The sequence below is a fragment of the Bos grunniens genome, chromosome 8 (assembly GCF_055505025.1).
Source record: "Bos grunniens cultivar Pamir isolate PY7600 chromosome 8, Bosgru_T2T1.0, whole genome shotgun sequence".
In the NCBI taxonomy this organism is placed as follows: domain Eukaryota; kingdom Metazoa; phylum Chordata; class Mammalia; order Artiodactyla; family Bovidae; genus Bos; species Bos grunniens.
Genome location: NC_141172.1, coordinates 20,858,626 through 20,878,382, shown reverse-complemented (window position 1 = coordinate 20,878,382; position 19,757 = coordinate 20,858,626).

The window sequence follows — 19,757 nt, the reverse complement described above, 5'->3', positions numbered from 1 at the left end:
CAACTGGCCTGTGAGATAAGGACTATCAATAATACCACTTTTAAAATGAGGAAGCCAAGAGTTAGAATAAATAAGTAACACTTAGCAGAGCTTTTCAGCCCTTCAGTGGTAGAGCTTGGACTTGACTTCAATTCATTCAGCTTCAAAGTTGTTTCATTAAGGACCTGGAGATATTAATGACAGTAAAGAAATGATGAAAATGAAGGTAGAAGTTCACTAGACAAATTGGAGGTTAGGACGAGAAGGCAGAAGATTCCATTTTAAGACAGTTCAGAGGGAGGCAGTCCATCTAGAGAATGACAAGGTGCAGAAGAGCTGATGTGTGAAGGTACTTACAGGGAAAGGTCACTGGCAATGGGCAACTTCCAGTTACTCTCAGTGAGATGATGTGTCTAAATTATATTAAAGTTAAAATGCTATGCCAAAATTCTCTTTCCAAAAATAAATCTTCTTTGATTCTCCCATTCTTCCTTTGAACTCACATAATCCTGTCTGTGTCTAAATTATAAAACAGTATTTAGATCATATCTTTATGTCTTATTTCCCCATGCTACTTATACAATATATTATCTACTTCATCCTTAAACTTTTCTAAAACACCTAGGAATGGTATCTTGCATACACAAGATGCTCAATTTAAAAGGTATTGAATATATTAAGTAAAAATAAAACTCCAAGTATTTTTGAACTTTCAGATGAGAAGTGGCTTTAAGGTTTCTCTTCTGTCAAAAGGCAATTATTTTAAGTGCTGTTTATATTCCTTGAAAATTTGAGAGTCTTTTGAAAAGAATAAGAAATATTACTGATTATTGAATTATATTATTACATTCCTCAATTCAGTTTTGACACTGATTGAATGTTAGAGAGATCTCCTAGCTAAGTTGGTAGCAATGCAAATTTTTTCATATAATACAATAATTAAAAAGTCACAATTTTTTCCACTGAAATGTACCTACAAATAATCATGGCTATATGATGGATTTACATTAACTTAACAGTCCTATGAATTGGAAGATTCTACTGACATTGAAAGATATTATAGCAAAGAAACCCAAAATACTGTTAAGTCCCTATTTTATTTGGTATTTGATTTATTGAGGGGAAATGAAAATGAAGTTTTGATAGACTTCAGTTTATTCCACATTAAAAGTGAAAGTGAGACTAAACTTTCAACTTCCATAAAAATTAATTTTCTTTCAAGAAGGAAACCTCTGGTTTGTGTTGTGATGAAATTATATTTGACTGTTGAATCATTGTTGTCTTGTAATCCTGAACATGATTCACTGAATTCAGGAAAGGCTATTTGAGTTCAGTAGAACACCTGTGAATGCAGATGAATTTTAAATACTGGCTGTATCTGAGCATATTTTAAATGATGTGCATTATTACTAAGTTAAAATCCTCTGAATCAACAGTGACTTAGAAATTAGAATAAGTTGTTCAATCAGAACCTAGGTTACAATGGAAAATCAAGTTCATTTATTTAGTGAGTAGAAATGTCAGTGTTCCAACATGATATACAGAATCAAATTAGTTAGCAATGATTTTGTTGGCTAATTTGGCAATTCAAATCTTCATTTCCAAGCACCACAGTTATATTAGTCTGCTTGGGTTGTCATAACAAATTCCATAGACTGGGTGGTCTAAACAACAGAATCCTATTGTCTCCCAGTTCTGGAGGCTGAGAAGCCCAAGATCAAGGTGCCAGCTAATTCAGTTTCTGTTGAGAACTCTCTTCCTGGCTTGCCAAAGGCCACCTTCTTTCTGTGTTCACACATGGCAGAGAGAGCAAGTTCTGGTGTCTCTTCCTCTTCTAGGGCACCAACCACCTCAGATTAGACCCCACTTTTATTCCCTCTTTTAACCTTTATCACTTTCTCACAGTCCCTATCTCCAAATACAATCATATTGAGGTTTGGGGCTTCAACACACAAATTTGGGGGAACACAAACATTCAGTCCATTTCAGCAATTATATTAATTTATTAAATTTATATATATTTCACTATTTTGTCTAACTACTGGCCTATTTAAGTTGTGCTCCAATAAGTTGTATTATACCACTGGTTCTCAACCCTGGCTGCACATCATTATTGCTGTTGATGTCATGATGATGAGCTACCCATTTAGAAAAAAAGGGGGGATTTATGCATTTTATTCAATCATCTTTATCTAAAATGTATTTGAGCTACCCACTTGATTTTTTAACTAGCCAAGACCATAAGAGACTACCATAAACAGTTATATGCCAACATATTGAACAATCTAGAAGAAATGGATAAACTTCGAAAAACGTATAATCTTCTAAGGCTGAATCAGGAAGAAATAGAAGATCTGAATAGATCTGTTCCTAGTAATAAAATTGAATCAGTAATCAAAAAATTCCCAACAAACAAAAGTCCAGAACCAGATGGCTTCACAGGAAAATTCTATTAAGCACTTAAAAAGGAGCTAATGCCTTTTCTTCTCAAACCATTTCCAAAATGGAAGAGGAAGAATACTTGTGAATTCATTCTATGAGGCCAGCACTACTCTGAGGCCAAAACCAAAGACACTACAAAAAGAAAAATTAAAAGCTAATATCCCTGATGAATATAGATGCTAAAATCCTCAATAAAATATTAGCAAACCAAATTCAACAATACAATTGAAAACATTATGTATCATGGTCAAGTGAGATTTATTCCAGGGATACAGTACTGCAAATCAACCATGTAATACATCACATTAACAAAACAAAGAAAAAAATCACAGGGAGATCTCAGCAGATGCAGAAAAAAACATTTGATAAAATTCAACATCCATTCATAATAAAAACTCTCACTGAAGTGAGTGTAGAGGGAACATGATAAAGGCCGTTTATGACAAACCCACAACTAACATCATACTCAATGCTAAAAAGTTGAAAGCTTTTCCTCTAAAATTAGGAAGAAGACAAGGATGAACACTCTTGCCACTTCTATTTAACATAGTAATAGAAGTCACAGCCAAAGCAATTAGGCAAAAAAAAAGAAATAAAAAGAATCCAAATGGAAAAGCCATGCATAAAAGTTTATTAATCAATAATAAAGGAGACAAGAATATGCAACAGGGAAAATACAGTCTTTTCAATAGGTAGTGCTGGGAAAACTGGACAGCTGCATGTAAAAGAATGAAGTCTAGTCCAGTTCTATCATTCAGTCATGTCTGATTCTTTGCGACCCCATGGACTGCAGCACACCAGGCTTCCCTGTCCACCACCAACTCCTGGAGCTTGCTCAAACTCATGTCCATTGAGTCGGTGATGGCATCCAACCATCTCATCCTCTGTTGTCCCCTTCCCCTCCTGCCTTCAATCTTTCCCACCATCAGGATCTTTTCTAAAGAGTCAGTTCTTTGCAAAAGAATGAAACTGGAACAATTTCTCATATCATATACAGAAACAAATTAAAAATGGACGTTAAGACCAGAAACCATAAAACTCCTAGAAGAAAATAAAGGCAGAACACTCTTTTTGACATAAGTCATGGCAATATTTTTTGGATCTGTCTTCTCAGGCAAAGGAAACAAAAGCAAAAAATAAACAAATGGTACCTCATTAACCTTAAAAGCTTTGGCACAGCAAAGGAAACCATCAACAAAATAAGAAGACAGGGGGCTTCTCTGTGGCTCAGTGATGAAGAATCCATTTGCCAATGCAGGAGACGCAAGTGCAAACTTTGGTCCAGGAAGATCCCACTTGAAACAGAGAACTAAGCCCAAGTGCCACAACTGCTGAGCCTGTGCTCCAGAGCCCGGGAGCTGCAGCTACTGAGCCCATGTGCCACTGAAGCTCGTGCTAGAGCCGATGCTTCACAGCAAGGGAGGCCACCACAATGAGAAGCCCGTGCACCAAAACTGCAGAGTAGCCCCTGCTCAACACAACTAGAGAAAAGCCCATGCAGCAACAAAGACCCAACACAGCCAAAAATAAATAAATAAATAGAATTATTTTTTTTAAGTCAAAAATAAAAATACAATCTACTGAATGGGAGAAAATATTTGCAAATGATATGTCCCATGAGGGGCTAATATCCAAAATATAATAAACAGCTTACACAACACAATATAAAAAACAATTTAAAAAGAGGCAGAAGACCTGAATAGGCATTTTTCTAATTAAGACACACAGATGGCCAACAGGCACATGAAAAAAATGCTCAGTATCACTAATCATCAGGAAAATGCAAATCAAAACCACAATGAGATAGCATCTCACAACTCACACCTGTCAGAACGGCTGTTATCAAAGACTAAATGTTAGGGAGGATATGGAGAAAAGGGAATGCTAGTACATCATTGGTGGGAATGTAAAGTGGCGCAGCCTCCATGGAAAACAGTATGGAGGTTCCTCAAAAAACTATAAATAGAACTACCATATGATCCAGCAATTCCACTGCTGAGTATATATTCAAAGAAAATAAAAACACTAATTCAAAAACATACATGCACGCAATGTTTATAAAAGCACTATTTACAGTAGCCAATATATGAAAGCAACCTAAGTACCTGTGGAGATGAAAGGATAAAGATGTGGGATATATATATATATATATATATATGTACAGATATATATATCTGTGTATGTGGGATACATTTACACACATATATATACACACACCGGAGAGGGCAATGGCACCCCATTCCAGTACTCTTGCCTGGAAAATCCCATGGACGGAGGAGCCTGGTAGGCTGTGGTCCATGGGGTCGCTAAGAGTTGGACACAACTGAGTGACTTCACTTTCACTTTTCACTTTCATGCATTGGAGAAGGAAATGGCAACCCACTTCGGTGTTCTTGCCTAGAGAATCCCAGGGACAGGGGAGCCTGGTGGGCTGCGGTCTATGGGGTCGCATAGAGTTGGACACGACTGAAGCGGCTTAGCAGCAGCAGCAGCATATACACACACAATGGAATATTATTCAACCCCCCCAAAATAATAAAATCTTGCCATTTGCAACAACATGGATGGTCCTGGAGTTGTTTTGGTTACTGAAATAATTCAAAGAAAGAAAGAAAATATTGTTTATTTTCATTTACATGTGGAATCAAAAATCAAAAAAAAATAGAACAAAGACAGACTCACAGATACCAAGAACAAACTAATGGTTACAAAAGGGGAAGGGGTAGGGGGATGGCAAAATAGGTGAAAGGTATTAAGAGGTCTGAACAACTAGTGTAACATAAAAAGGTTATAAGGATATAATGTACAGCACAGAGAATATAGTCAGTATTTCGTAATAACTTTGGATAGTGAGTAGTCTATAAAAATACTGGATCATTATGTTGTACACCTGGAACTAATATGACTTGAAAGTCAACTATACTTCAATAAATTTTTTTAAACACTTACTAAAATTGTCATTTCTAATTATCTTAAGTTTATACTTGGAAAGCATTGTTGTCACTTAACATAGTTATTACACAAGATGACTATTCAATTGGATATTTCAAAACAACTCTTATTGATTAGATGTAAAAAATAATAAAACCTAGTGGTTAGCCTGCAGTTTTCAATTTAAATTTGGTCTAAGGAATTCTAGTAGTAATAATAATAACAAACTTTCTTAATAAATGTCAATTTTTACAAATTTCCCTCGGAGAAATGCTCAGATACATTGTATTTCCCTGTGCATACAAGTTCCATGGATGTGCTGGTATACTACAACAGAAAGTATTCTAATAACTTTGTACAAAATAATATACTCACTCCAGTATCCTTGCCTGGGAAATCCCATGGACAGGAGCAGCCTGTCGGGCTACGGTCCATGGGGGTCACAAAAGTGTCAGACATGCTTTAGTGACTAAACAACAACAAAATGTATAACTAAACCATTTTTCTGTACACCTGAGACTAACAACATTGTAAATCAAATATACTCCAATGTAAAATAAATAAAAGAAAAAATATATGCTAATATACAATATAAATATTAGGCTAACAATAACTATTGCATCTAGATATAATAGATAAATGAGTCTTTACAAAGGAACTTGCTACTAAAACTCCAGTATATTTCATTAGATATAATTTTTAATCTCTTTAAAGTTATAAAGTTCTTTGATATTTGATTTAAAGCTCTAGAATTTTCTTTTCAGGAGAAAAAAAAAACATTTACACATAGACCATATTTGGAATATACTCTTACGAACTCATCGACTATGAAGGTTTTTCATGAATTCCCAGTTAAAAAGCACCTCCCTAGTTTATTTAGAAGGTATCTTCAGTTCAGTTCAGTTCAGTCGCTCAGTCGTGTCTGACCCCATGAATCGCAGCACGCCAGGCCTCCCTGTCCATCACCAACTCCCGGAGTTCACTCAGACTCATGTCCATCAAGTCAGTGATGCCATCCAGCCATCTCATCCTCTGTCATACCCTTCTCCTCCTGCCCCCAATCCCTCCCAGCATCAGAGTCTTTTCCAATGAGTCAACTCTTCTCATGAGGTGGCCAAAGTACTGGAGTTTCAGCTTTAGCATCATTCCTTCCAAAGAAATACCAGGGTTGATCTCCTTCAGAATGGACTGGTTGGACCTCCTTGCAGTCCAAGGGACTCTCAAGAGTCTTCTCCAACACCACAGTTCAAAAGCATCAATTCTTCGGTGCTCAGCCTTCTTCACAGTCCAACTCTCACATCCATACATGACAACTGGAAAAACCAAAGCCTGACTAGATAGACCTTTGTTGGCAAAGTAATGTCTCTGCTTTTGAATATGCTATCTAGGTTGCTCATAACTTTTCTTCCAAGGAGTAAGCGTCTTTTAATTTCATGGCTGCAGTCACCATCTGTAGTGATTTTGGAGCCCAAAAAAGTAAAGTCTGACACTGTTTCCACTGTTTCCCCATCTATTTCCCATGGGAAGGTATCTTAACTGTCAGAAATCCAGTTTCCAAATCAGTTGCAGGGACATGAACAAAATACAATAATCTGTCCCCCTAAGTCTAATTTTAAAAAGATAATTGTGGAAGAGAAAAAAATCTTGATACCTAAAAGAGGCCTTTTAATAGATCTCATGGATGCTAGAGGCTGGAAGGAAGTCCATGTAACCCTCTGGTTTCACATGACTGCCTGCCACTGAGGTTTGCCTTAGAAAATCATCCTCAACTCACTCCTACCTTCACCTTCCTTTACCAGCGATAACATTTCAATTAAAAAAAAACCAGGTGATAAATATCTTTTGGTTGTACCCTTTTTCTATTTATTCACTTTGTGAAAAGCTTAAGCAGATGTGATTTGTTTGCTTCTTTTTCTCCAGAATATTTTTTATTTTTGCATTCTATGAGTTAGTAATAACCTTATATCATATATCAAAAATCAATTATTTATGCATTCATTTAACAAATACTTACTGAGCTCTTACTATGTGTTTCAGTTCAGTTCACTTGCTCAGTTGTGTCAGACTCTTTGCAACTCCATGAACCACATCATGTCAGTCCTCCCTGTCCATCACCAACTCCTGGAGTTTACGCAAACTCCTGTCCATCGAGTCGGTGATGCCATCCAACCAACTCATCATCTGTCATCCCCTTCTCCTCCTGCCATCAATCTTTCCCAGCATCAGGGTCTTTTCAAATGAGTCAGCTCTTCGCATCAGGTGGCCAAAGTATTGGAGTCTCAGCTTCAACATCAGTCCGTACAGTCCCGAGGAGATCAGGACTGATCTCCTTTAGGATCGACTGGTTGGACCTCCTTGCAGTCCAAGGGATTCTCAAGAGTCTTCTCCAACACCACAGTTCAAAAGCATCAATTCTTCGGTGCTCAGCCTTCTTCACAGTCCAACTCTCACATCCATACATGACCACTGGAAAAACCATAGCCTTGACTAGATGGACCTTTGTTGACAAAGTAATGCCTCTGCTTTTTAATATGCTGTCTAGGTTGGTTGTAACTTTTCTTCCAAGGAGGAAGCGTCTTTTAATTTCATGGCTGCAATCACCATCTGTAGTGATTTTGGAGCCCCCCCCCAAAAAATAAAGTCAGCCACTGTTTCCACTGTTTCCCCATATATTTCCCATAAAGTGATGGGACCAGACGCCAAGATCTTAGTTTTCTGAATGTTGAGCTTTAAGCCAACGTTTTCACTCTCCTCTTTCACTTTCATCAAGAGGCTCTTTAGTTCTTCTTCACTTTCTGCCATAAGGGTGGTGTCATCTGCATATCTGAGGTTATTGATAGTTCTCCCAGTGATCTTGATTCCAGCTTGTGCTTCATCCAGCTCAGTGTTTCTCATGATGTACTCTGCATATAAGTTAAATAAGCAGGGTGACAATATACAGCCTTGACGTACTCCTTTCCTGATTTGGAACCAGTCTGTTGTTCCATGTCCAGTTCTAACTGTTGCTTCCTGACCTGCATACAAATTTCTCAAGAGGCAGGTCAGGTGGTCTGATATTCCCATCTCCTTCAGAATTTTCCACAGTTTATTGTGATCCACACAGTCAAAGGCTTTGGCATAGTCAATAAAGCAGAAGTAGATGTTTTTCTGGAACTCTCTTGCTTTTTCCATGATCCAACAGATGTTGGCAATTTGATCTCTGGTTCCTCTGCCTTTTCTAAAACCAGCTTGAACATCTGGAAGTTCACAGTTCACATATTGCTGAAGCCTGACTTGGAGAATTTTGAGCATTACTTACTAGCGTGTTAGATGAGTGCAATTGTGCAGTAGTTGGAGCATTCTTTGGCATTGCCTTTCTTTGGGATTGGAATGAAAACTGACCTTTTCAAGTTTTGTGGCCACTGTTGAGTTTCCCAAATTTTCTGGCATATTGAATGCAGCACTTTGACAGCATCATCTTTTAGGATTTGAAATAGCTCAACTGGAATTCCATCACCTCTACTAGCTTTGTTGCAGTGATGCTTCCTAAGGCCCACTTGACTTCACATTCCAGGATGTCTGGCTTTAGGTGAGTGATCACAGCATCATGGTTATCTGGGTCATGAAGATCTTTTTTGTACAGTTCTTCTGTGTATTCTTGCCACCTCTTCTTTATATCTATATGTTTAGCATATGCTGTAATGTGGGATCCAATGAGCAAAATCATAGTTCCTGCCCTCATACAGCTGACAGTCTAGTCAGAGAGACAAACTATAGTCAAAGAGAATAGCATAATAATTACAAGAGTCATAGTGCTATGCAGGAAAGTTACATGGAACCACAAAAGGCCATAATTGTAGTATTGGATGAGTCAGGAGGTCAGAAAAAGAGCTGAATGTGTTGCAATTTAAGAAAGAGTGAGAGTTAACCAGGTGAGTAAGACTAGAAAAGCACTCCTAGGCAAACACCCATGTCCTCTTTGTCTGAACTTGCTCCTGCCTTACTCAATTTGGTCTGTGCTAGGATATTTGTATCTTTCTCAAACAGTCTGTGCAAAGGCCCTGTGGCTATAGCAAACTAATTGAATGTATCAGTTCAGTTCGGTTCAGTTGCTCAGTCGTGTCTGACTCTTTGCAATCCCATGAGTTGCAGCACGCCAGGCCTTCCTGTCTATCACCAACTCCCGGAGTTCACCCAAACTCATGTCTATCGAGTCAGTGATGCCATCCAGCCATCTCATCCTCTCTTGTCCCCTTCTCTTCCTGCCCCCAATCCCTCCCAACATCAGAGTCTTTTCCAATGAGTCATCTCTTCTCATGAAGTGGCCAAAGTAGTGGAGTTTCAGCTTTAGCATCAGTCCTTCCAAAGAACACCCAGGACTGATTTCTTTTAGGATGGACTGGTTGGACCTCCTTGCAGTCCAAGGGACTCTCAAGAATCTTCTCCAACACCACAGTTCAAAAGCATCAATTCTTTGGCACTCAGCTTTCTTCACAGTCCAACTCTCACATCCATACATGACCACTGGAAAAACCATAGCCTTGACTAAATGGACCTTTGTTGGCAAAGTAATGTCTCTGCTTTTTAATACGCTATCTAGGTTGGTTATAAGTTTCCTTCCAAGGAGTAAGCGTCTTTTAATTTCATGGCTGCAGTCACCATCTGCAGTGATTTTGGAGCCCAAAAAAATAAAGTCTGATACTGTTTCCACTGTTTCCCCATCTATTTCCCATGAAGTGATGGGACCAGATGCCATGATCTTCGTTTTCTGAATGTTGAGCTTTAAGCCAACTTTTTCACTCTCCTCTTTCACTTTCATCAAGAGGCTCTTTAGTTCTTCACTTTCTTTCGTAAGAGTGGTGTCATCTGCATATCTGAGGTTCTTGATATTTCTCTCGGCAATCTTGATTCCAGCTTGTGCTTCTTCCAGCCCAGCATTTCTCATGATGTACTCTGCATAGAAGTTAAATAAGCAGGGTGACAATATACAGCCTTGACGTACTCCTTTTCCTACTTGGAACCAGGCTGTTGGTTCATGTCCAGTTCTAACTGTTGCTTCCTGACCTACATATAGGTTTCTCAAGAGGCAGGTCAGGTGGTGTAAGTATAGTTCATATTGCTCTTGCAATTACATACTTTTTCATGCAGAGACTTGGAGCCTCAAGGTTTTTTGAGGACGGAAAGATTTCCTCTCCTTCTGCATCTAGATATATAGATAGTTTGGCTACAAGGAGGAACTTTGGATCTGAACATGAAAAGGACGACTACTAGCAGCTGGCAAATCACACAATCATTATTTCACAGGTCTTGGTGTTTTTGTTAGGATAATCTATATAGGAACATTTTTGCAAATATCTTTATCAGATAACTCTAAAGAAGACATATACAGTGTAGTGAATGTAAGTGTAGTGGTGATAATTTCAGTAGTAGTGGTAGTATTATTTTCTAAAACCCCATCCTGCTCAATGTTTTCCATAAATTGATTAAATGGAAGCCACAGAGCTTCTGCTATGTGGCAAGGGCTAGGAATGGGGAGGAGGTTTTTAACTTTAAGGCAAGGTATATGAGTCTGTTGACAAAGCATCCATTTTATTGGCTTTCAAATAGAAAAAAGCCATTGTCTGTGTGTTTTGGGGGAGGGACTGTTCAGGAAAAAGAGCTAGACTCAGAACTCAAACCCAGGCTCTGTAACAACCTAGAGGGATGGAATGGGAAGGAAGATGGGAGGGACGCTCAGGTGGGAGGGAACATATATATACCTATGACTGATTCATGTTGATGTTTGGCAGAAACCAACACAATACTGCAAAGAAATTATCCTTCAATTAAAAATAAATAAATTTATTAAAAACACCTATAGCTAGGAATCTGCAGAGCATTTTACAAAAAAAGCAAAACCTACTGGAAAAAAAAATCACATAAAAACATTTAAGATATACTTGGAACAAATTTAATTCTTAGGCCAAGGTTTGAGCAAAACACATATCTGAGCACAGATGAAACTGAGTAAGGCAAGAGCGAGTTAGGACACAGAAGAAGATCCTTGCGGGGCCAGCACAGAATCCCTTCCTTATGCAGATTAACCTGGGTGCCGGGGAGTGAAGAGTCTTCATCCCAGCACCCAGTTTGCATTCTTAGCATGCAGAACAGTTATAGGGTCTCATCTCAAAACATAGTTTCAGACATTCCCAGAAAGTCCTTTCTTGCCTTTATAAACTCATGAGTAGATACAAACCTACAAAAAGATCCTGTGGCTCAGTAAATCCTTTCTGACTATTGTCTAAAACTGGGATGTCAAGATTGAACACAATCAGTTAATTCTACAGAGAAGGCAGTGGCACCCCACTCCAGTACTCTTGCCTGGAAAACCCCATGGATGGAGGAGCCTGGTAGGCTGTGGTCATGGGGTCGCTGAGTCGGACACCACTGAGCGACTTCACTTTCACTTTTCACTTTCATGTATTGGAGAAGGAAATGGCAACCCACTCCAGTGTTCTTGCCTGGAGAATCCCAGGGGCAGGGGAGCCTAGTGGGTTGACGTCTGTGGGGTCGCACAGAGTCGGACAGGACTGAAGAGACTTAGCAGCAGCAGCAGTCAATTCTGTCACTCAACTGAATTCTGTATTGATTTCTGTTTTGTGTTCCCTTATACCACATCTTGTTAAATCCTCATGTTCTCCACAAAACTTCTAGAGTATGTTACGTATTTAAAGCCAAAGCAAATTGGAACTATTTTGACCAAGCCAGCCTCTCCCAATGTTTACCGATACATTGCTTTCTAACCTATGTACAGCACTGTCTCCCTCACTAATGGGCTTAATGTAAACTCAACCCAATGGTCTATGTTAAGCTGTTTCACCTTCCAGCTGAACAATGTTCCCCTTTAAGAAGCATCAGAGAACCAAAATTGCTAGATGAGACCTGACTCAACTTGTTTCTCTATTGTAGCCTAAGATTAAAGCATTTTTTCACCTACTTCCCCCAACCCCCACCCTTTTCTAATCCTCTATCCGGCTGATTCATAACAGCTGTTAAATAACTAGACATTTAGGTAAAGGCAAACTGAACCTATAAATCAATGTGTGTTATATAATAACCAACTCTTTCCGGCACAACTTGCCTTGGTTTGCTTTTTTTATGCTGATTTCAGCTGCAGCATATGTATGAAGGGGTTTAGCACAATTGTAAATACTAATCTCCAGGCTGCTAATGTCATCATAGAAATATAGATATAAGTAAATGAAACTCACAGTACATTCCTAGACATATGATGGGAGATTCTGAAGACATATGCTTCCTCCAAGCTGTTGCAATCCTCCTGAGTGTGAGTATATGCTAGGATTGCCTTGTTTGTAAACTACACAAGCCAATACCAGCTAGTTTCAGCAGGGTAGGGAATTTACAATGGTACAGAATGTCTCATCGACCCAGCGGCAGGAATGTAGAGGGGCCTCAGAAGAAGACTAACACCAGAACCTAGAAAGCCATAAAGATTTTCTGTTTCACCTCTCTTTTTAAATTTTTGATTTATTTTTGGCTGTGCTGTGCCTTTGGGGCTGCAGGCTTTTCTCTAGTTGCAGACAGCGGGATCTACTCTCTAATTGTAATGTGTGGACTCCTCATTGTGGTGGCTTCTCTAGTTACAGAGCATAGGCTCTAGAACACAAAGAGCGGCTCCCAGGCTCTGGAGCACAGGCTCAACAGTTGTGCCTCATGGGCTTAGTTGCTCTGTGGCATCTTCCCAGATCAGGGATCGAACTGTGTCTCCTGCATTGGCAGACAGATTCTTTACCACTGAACCACCAGGGAAGCCCTCCATTTCATCTCTTTTAGTCCATCTGTTCATTCTTTTTCCCTTCTGCCTTGACTAGGTTCCTCTGTGTGACAGATACTGGCTGGTTCTTCGGCAAATTCATTTTCCTTTTCTTCTAGGGACACATCTAGACCACATTTTCCATTAGGTGTAGACATGTACTTAATTCTGGCCTTCACTTTGAAGCCTGATCCATGAAAAGTTCCTTGTAATTCTCTAGTCTCTCTTTCTCTTCATCTGCTGGCAGAATGAAGAAGACTGAGAACTTAGAGCAAAGTGATAGCAACAGGATAAAAGGAGCTTGAGTCCTGAATAACTGCATGCCTCTCCCTCCTGCTATTAATGACATGCCCCTCACCCCCACCCAACTACCATGGACTCAATGTGACTGAGAAATGAAATTCTGTCTTGTTAAATTTTATTCCATTCTGTTAAGCTATTGCGATCTGTGATTCATCTTTTATACCAGTTAGTATCACTCATGGAGAAGGCAATGGCACCCCACTCCAGTACTCTTGCCTGGAGAATCCTATGGATGGAGGAGCCTGGTAGGCTGCGGTCCATGGGGTCGTGAAGAGTTGGACATGACTGAGCGATTTCACTTTCACTTTTCACTTTCATGCATTGGAGAAGGAAGTGGCAACCCACTCCAGTGTTCTTGCCTGGAGAACCCCAGGGACAGGGGAGCCTGGTGGGCTGCTGTCTATGGGGTCACACAGAGTTGGACACGACTGACGCGACTTAGCAGCAGCAGCAGCAGCAGCAGCAGCAGCAGCAGCATCACTCAAAGTCTCCTTTCCTCTTTTGGAAAATTCCCAGCCTGCAGCTTCAGAGAGTATATCTAACAAATACAGCCCTCAAATAAGGGTAAGTCTTTTCTCCATTGGTCTTATTTTCAGAAATCAGACTGATTGAACTAATGGGTCAAGTCCTACCCTTGATGCAGTCAACTTTATTGAGGGAAGTGAAGTTGTCACGTGCAAAATGGCCCCTAGAGGGTTCGCCAGGTGAAGAGAATAAAACCAAGATAGAAATGAGTTCCTCTTCCAGCTCTGCTGCTAACTCATTGGATAGTGTTTCTTAATTAACACACTTAGCTGTTTTGGACATCAGTCCCCACATATCAAAATGAGAGATGTAGACTGTCATCTCCAAAGCCTTTCACAACTTCATAACCCATAAAGCTTCCTATTATGCTTAGAAAACAACTCAACTCTTAAACAACAAAATGAGAGTTTCCTTGAATTTTCTTGTCCTTGGCATAGAGATGCCCCAAATATCACAGGACCTTTTTGCTGTTCCCAGACACCCTATTTGGTGTCTAACATAATGTAAATATTATACCCTGAATACTCATTGGAAGGACTGATGCTGAAGCTAAAGCTCCAATACTTTGGCCACCTGATGCAAAGAGCTGACTCATTGGAAAAGACCTTGATGCTGGGAAAGATTGAAGGCAGGAGGAGAAGGACAACAGAGGATGAGATGGTTGGATGTCATCACCAACTCAATGGATATGAGTTTGAGCAAGCTCCAGGAGTTGGTGATAGATAGGGAAGCCTGGCATGCTGCAGTCCATGGGGTCGCAAAGAGTCAGACACAACTGCGTGACTAAACTGAACTGAAGCGTGTAATAATTACCTTACAGAGTCACTGTAAGGATTTTTAAAAATTCACATGTATATGGCTCTAGTACTAAATAAATGCTGAATGAATGCTTAAAAATGAATTTATCATCTTATACTACAATTATTTGTCTGTATATCCACTAGAGTTTAAGCACCTAAATATCAGACTTCCACTTTTATTGGCCTTCCTGTCATTAAGACACTAGCCCAGGGTCTAGCACATAATATCTATCTAATAAATGTTATTAAATGAGTAAATAAATAATGGGTATTATATGGAATAGTTAGTCTTATAAAAATGCAAACTTTTCTTTCATATTAAAGTATTTCTCTCATATTATAGTCCTTCAATTGATTACTACATATTAAGGATATCTCCTCTTTTGCCAGAAGTGCATTTCTTTAAGAACAGCCTAAGGTATGAAATCTTAGGTCCCAGGGTTTCTAGTATGTGGCTATTCTTAGAATTACTTGGGGATCTGGGGAGCTGTTTAAATATACTGATGCCTATGTCCCATCCAGACTTACTGAATTGGAATCTTGGGGGTAGATCCCAGGCATCAAGGTATTTTTAATGCTCCCCAGTACAGCAGCCAGGGCTAAGAACCTCTATTCTGGCCTATCTGTTTATGTTGCAGCCATGTATTAAGTATATGTGTTTTTCACTCCTCTACTTGTTCAGCGTGGTGTATTAGGCACTACATTAGTCAGAATTACCCAGAGAAACAGAATCAGCCAGAGATGTATATGAGAGATTGATTAAATTAGCTCATGCGATTGTGGAGGTTGGCAAGTCCAAAATCTGCAGGGTAGGCTGCAGACTTAAGACCCAGGGAAAAGCTGAAGTTTGAGTCCAAAGACAGTCTGCTAGCAGAGCTCCTTTTCTCAGGAGATCAGTGTCTTTCAGTTAAGCCTTTCAACTGATTGGATGAGTCCCGACAATATTATGGAAGGTAATCTTCTTTCTCAAAGTCTGCAGATTTAAATTTTAATCTCACCTAAAAATGCCTTCTTAGAGAAACATCTAGAATGGTGTTTGACTAAATATCCGAGTACCATAGCCTAGCCAAGTTGGCACATAAAATTAACTATCAAGGGCACTTAGAATGTCAATTTTTGGCATTTCCTTTGCTAGCTAAAAGAAATTTCCAGTGACTCCTTGGTGCCCCCACAGGGCTTGCTTTAGAAAAATCAGTTTTCTTTATGGTGGAGATTATGGCTGCTGCTCTGGAAGAAGCAAGAGAAGCAAACCTGAAGTGGAAGGGTTAAAAGTCTAACTCACAAGTCCAGCTAAGGGTGGCCCAGAGGATCCTACATCAACTGTCTTTGTCTGCCAGAGCGCTCCTATTTCATACTTGACTCCCTGTGAATGTCTCTTAGAAAACTGAGCTACTATGTCTGTCAAGTGAATATGCACATTCATCTGTTCTTATGGGAATTACATCCAGGAAATCTAGATTAATCCCAGATCAAAACTGCCAGTGTAACCAACAGATTCTCCACTGGAAATAGACACAACAGCTATGTCAACATGCAGTTGTCCTTTTCAAAAATTTTGATTCCAAAATTTGAACCTATTCCAAGTCCCTGCTGCTGCTGCTGCTAAGTCGCTTCAGTCATGTCCGACTCTGTGCGACCCCATAGACAGCAGCCTACCAGGCTCCTCCGTCCATGGGATTTTCCAGGTGAGAGTACTGGAGTGGGTTGGCATTGCCTTCTCCATGTCAAGTCCCTAAGTAAAGGTATATAGGGTATTTTCCTTACTTGGATACATGAAAATCCACTTTAGGTTAAAAATCTCTTTACAATTTTACCTATGATTGCAAAGTTGAAATTATTTTAGAAAAGTACCATTGTTAAGCAGTGCAATCTTTTTCATCTAGATTGGATTGTCAGAATGTCAGAGGATCAGATCTCCAGAATTATTGAAAATATGCCTGACTTACTTGACCCCAAGCATTTCAAAACAGACTTCGTATAAAAAGTCTGCAAAACATGTCTTGTAGCCAACACTGCTTTCATGCCAAAAACTCAAATTGGAATACAATTTTAGAATGAAGTAGAGTTTTAAAAGTCAATAATTTCTAGTTAACCCCTCAATTTTTATATCTTTCATATAAAGTATCTGTATCACTGATTAAATTGGATGGTTTATAGATTGAAATTTTAAGTGAATCTTTGAATGATAATTTCTGGTTTATGTGTATATTAAATCATGCATCATCTTTATAATTAAGCTAAATTAGCAATAGCATATTATTAATAATCCTACATTAAAAAATAATTACTGGTGTCAAAATTATTAAAAGTAATACTATCCAAATCATCCCAACAGCTTCTATTGCTAAAGAGGTGTACAGTGCCTACTCCAAACTAAAAGGATCCTCCTTTTTCCTGGTTGACTAAAACTATACTTACAATATTGAATCATATCCCTTTTTCACAAAATGAAAGTTTCATATGGCCTGTCTTAGTTCAAAGTGAATTAAAATTAGGCATGTTTTGAAAGTCGTCACTAGATTTGAGGGCAAGGGGAGGAAGTTGATAGATTATGAAACTGTTGATTCTTCAGAGGACTACTGCAAACTATGCAGTTGGAAATATAAAATTACTTATAACAAGTTTTCTCACGCTACCTTAGAGTTGTGTATTCATATAGTGGTGGAATAGAGCATAATATCTCAAGAAATTTGTGAGATACATGGCAAATAATTTGTTATTATGACAAGAACCAGAAAAATAAACTATATGACTTGTGAAATTTTACCCTCCCTTCTGTCTGCCCCCATTTTGAAAGAGAAAGATTTCTTGCTCCTTGAATCAGCTTTCAGAACCTCTGCCCTTTTGTTGTATAGAATGCAAGTAAAGGAAGGACAGAAAGAAAAACACCAATACAGTATACTAACGCATATATATGGAATTTAGAAAGATGGTAACAATAACCCTGTGTACAAGACAGCAAAAGAGACACTGACATATAGAACAGTCTTTTGGACTCTGTGGGAGAGGGAGAGGGTGGGATGATTTGGGAGAATGGCATTGAAATATGTATAATATCATATATGAAACGAGTCGCCAGTCCAGGTTCGATGCACGATACTGGATGCTTGGGGCTGGTGCACTGGGACGACCCAGAGGGATGGTATGGGGAGGGAGGAGGGAGGAGGGTTCAGGATGGGGAACACGTGTATGCCTGTGGCGGATTCATTTCGATATATGGCAGAACCAATAAAATATTGTAAAGTTTAAAAATAAAATAAAATTTTAAAAAAATTTAGTAATAATAGAAGCAAGAGAAGTAAAGTTGACCTCTATGATAAAGAGCTGATACAGAAAGCAGAGAGGAAGGAATTAAAAAATTAATCAGACTGGTTTGTTTCTCATAAATCAAAAACTTGTGAGAGTTTTCAAGGGCACTAGGAAAGGAAAGATAATTAGGAATATCTGGAGATGTTTTCGGAAAAAATTGAATGTAGCAGAAGATAAGGAAAAAGGATTTATTTTAAGCATATATCCTGTGGTTCATGGATGTCGACTCTTTGGCATTTTTAAGAGAAGTAAAGAATTAAATTATTTCTCAATTATTTTGAATGCCAGACTGATGTTTCTTTGAGTAATTCCACGCAGGGAAGGAGTCACAGGGAGACTTAGCTTTATTTAGGTTACATTACTAACAATAATAATTTACATATTTTTAAATATACTGAATTAACACTACTTTTATTTAGTTGTATGTCTCATGAATGGGGAAAAAGAGGTAAGTTAAATAGTTAAAACTCTCTTGCCAGAAACAACACAGTCCGTAATGATCAGCCTGGTATTGATATACAGTTATTAGATGTGGCAATTTCAGTATACTAGAATCTGCCTGCAATGTGGAAGACCCGAGTTTGATCTCTGGATTGGGAAGATCCCCTGGAGAAGGGAAAGGCTAACCACTCCAGTATTCTGGCCTGGAGAATTCCATGGACTGTATAGTTTCTGGGGTCGCAAAGAGTCGGACACAACTGAGCAACTTTCACTTTCAGAAAGCTTATAAATTATAATTTAAAAAAATGTTACTCTCATATTGTTTTTATCTTATTGATGGAGGTTTCGCATAGCTGATGTCAGAGTCAGAATTAGAACTTAAAACTAAAAAAAAATTCAGTATAATTCACCACAGTATTTTGCCAGTTTTTAAAAAATCAACAAAAACTTAGTACCACTAACACTTCCGTCATCATCTTTTTACTCACCAGATATGCAGATATGCTAATGGAAAATATTTTTCATGGTAGACAACTATTTTTATTGACCTATTAAGTTACCATCAATCTTTCTTATGTTAAACAATAACATTATTTGATTAAATAAGAGTATTCTTATCCCTTACTATTTAAAAAGTACTCCACAGACCAGCAGAACAGGTATCTCCTGGGAGCTTTTGGAAATGCAGGATCTAAGACTCTGCCCCAGATATACTGAATTGGAATCTACATTTCACTTGATCTCCAGGTAACTTGCAACCATACCAGAGTTTGAGAAGCACTGTTCCCGTTCATAGATGTTCTTCAAGTGAAATCAGTGACCATCTGTATTAGGATTACCTAGAACGCTTATAAAATATACATTTCCTGGATTCTTTCTGAGATCTAGCGGGGCCTTTGAGAACAAATTCTTAATAATATTCTATGTGATTGTGATGCACATGAAAGCTTGAGGAAGAAAGTACTGGGCATTTTCGTGTATCAGTGTTTCGACCCATGTATTTGTATTCAGCTCTAAGCCAGTAGCTACATGTTTATTGGGTCTGCTGTGCTTACAGGATTGGTTGCACTCCGTCAGTGCTTACTGGGCTTCCCAGGGGGCGCTAGAGGTAAAGAACCTGCCCGCCAATGCAAGAGATGTAAAAGCTGCCAGTTCGATCCCTGAGTCGGGAAGATTCCCCGGAGGAGGAAATGGCAACCCACTCCAGTATTCTTGCCTGGAGAATCTCACGGACA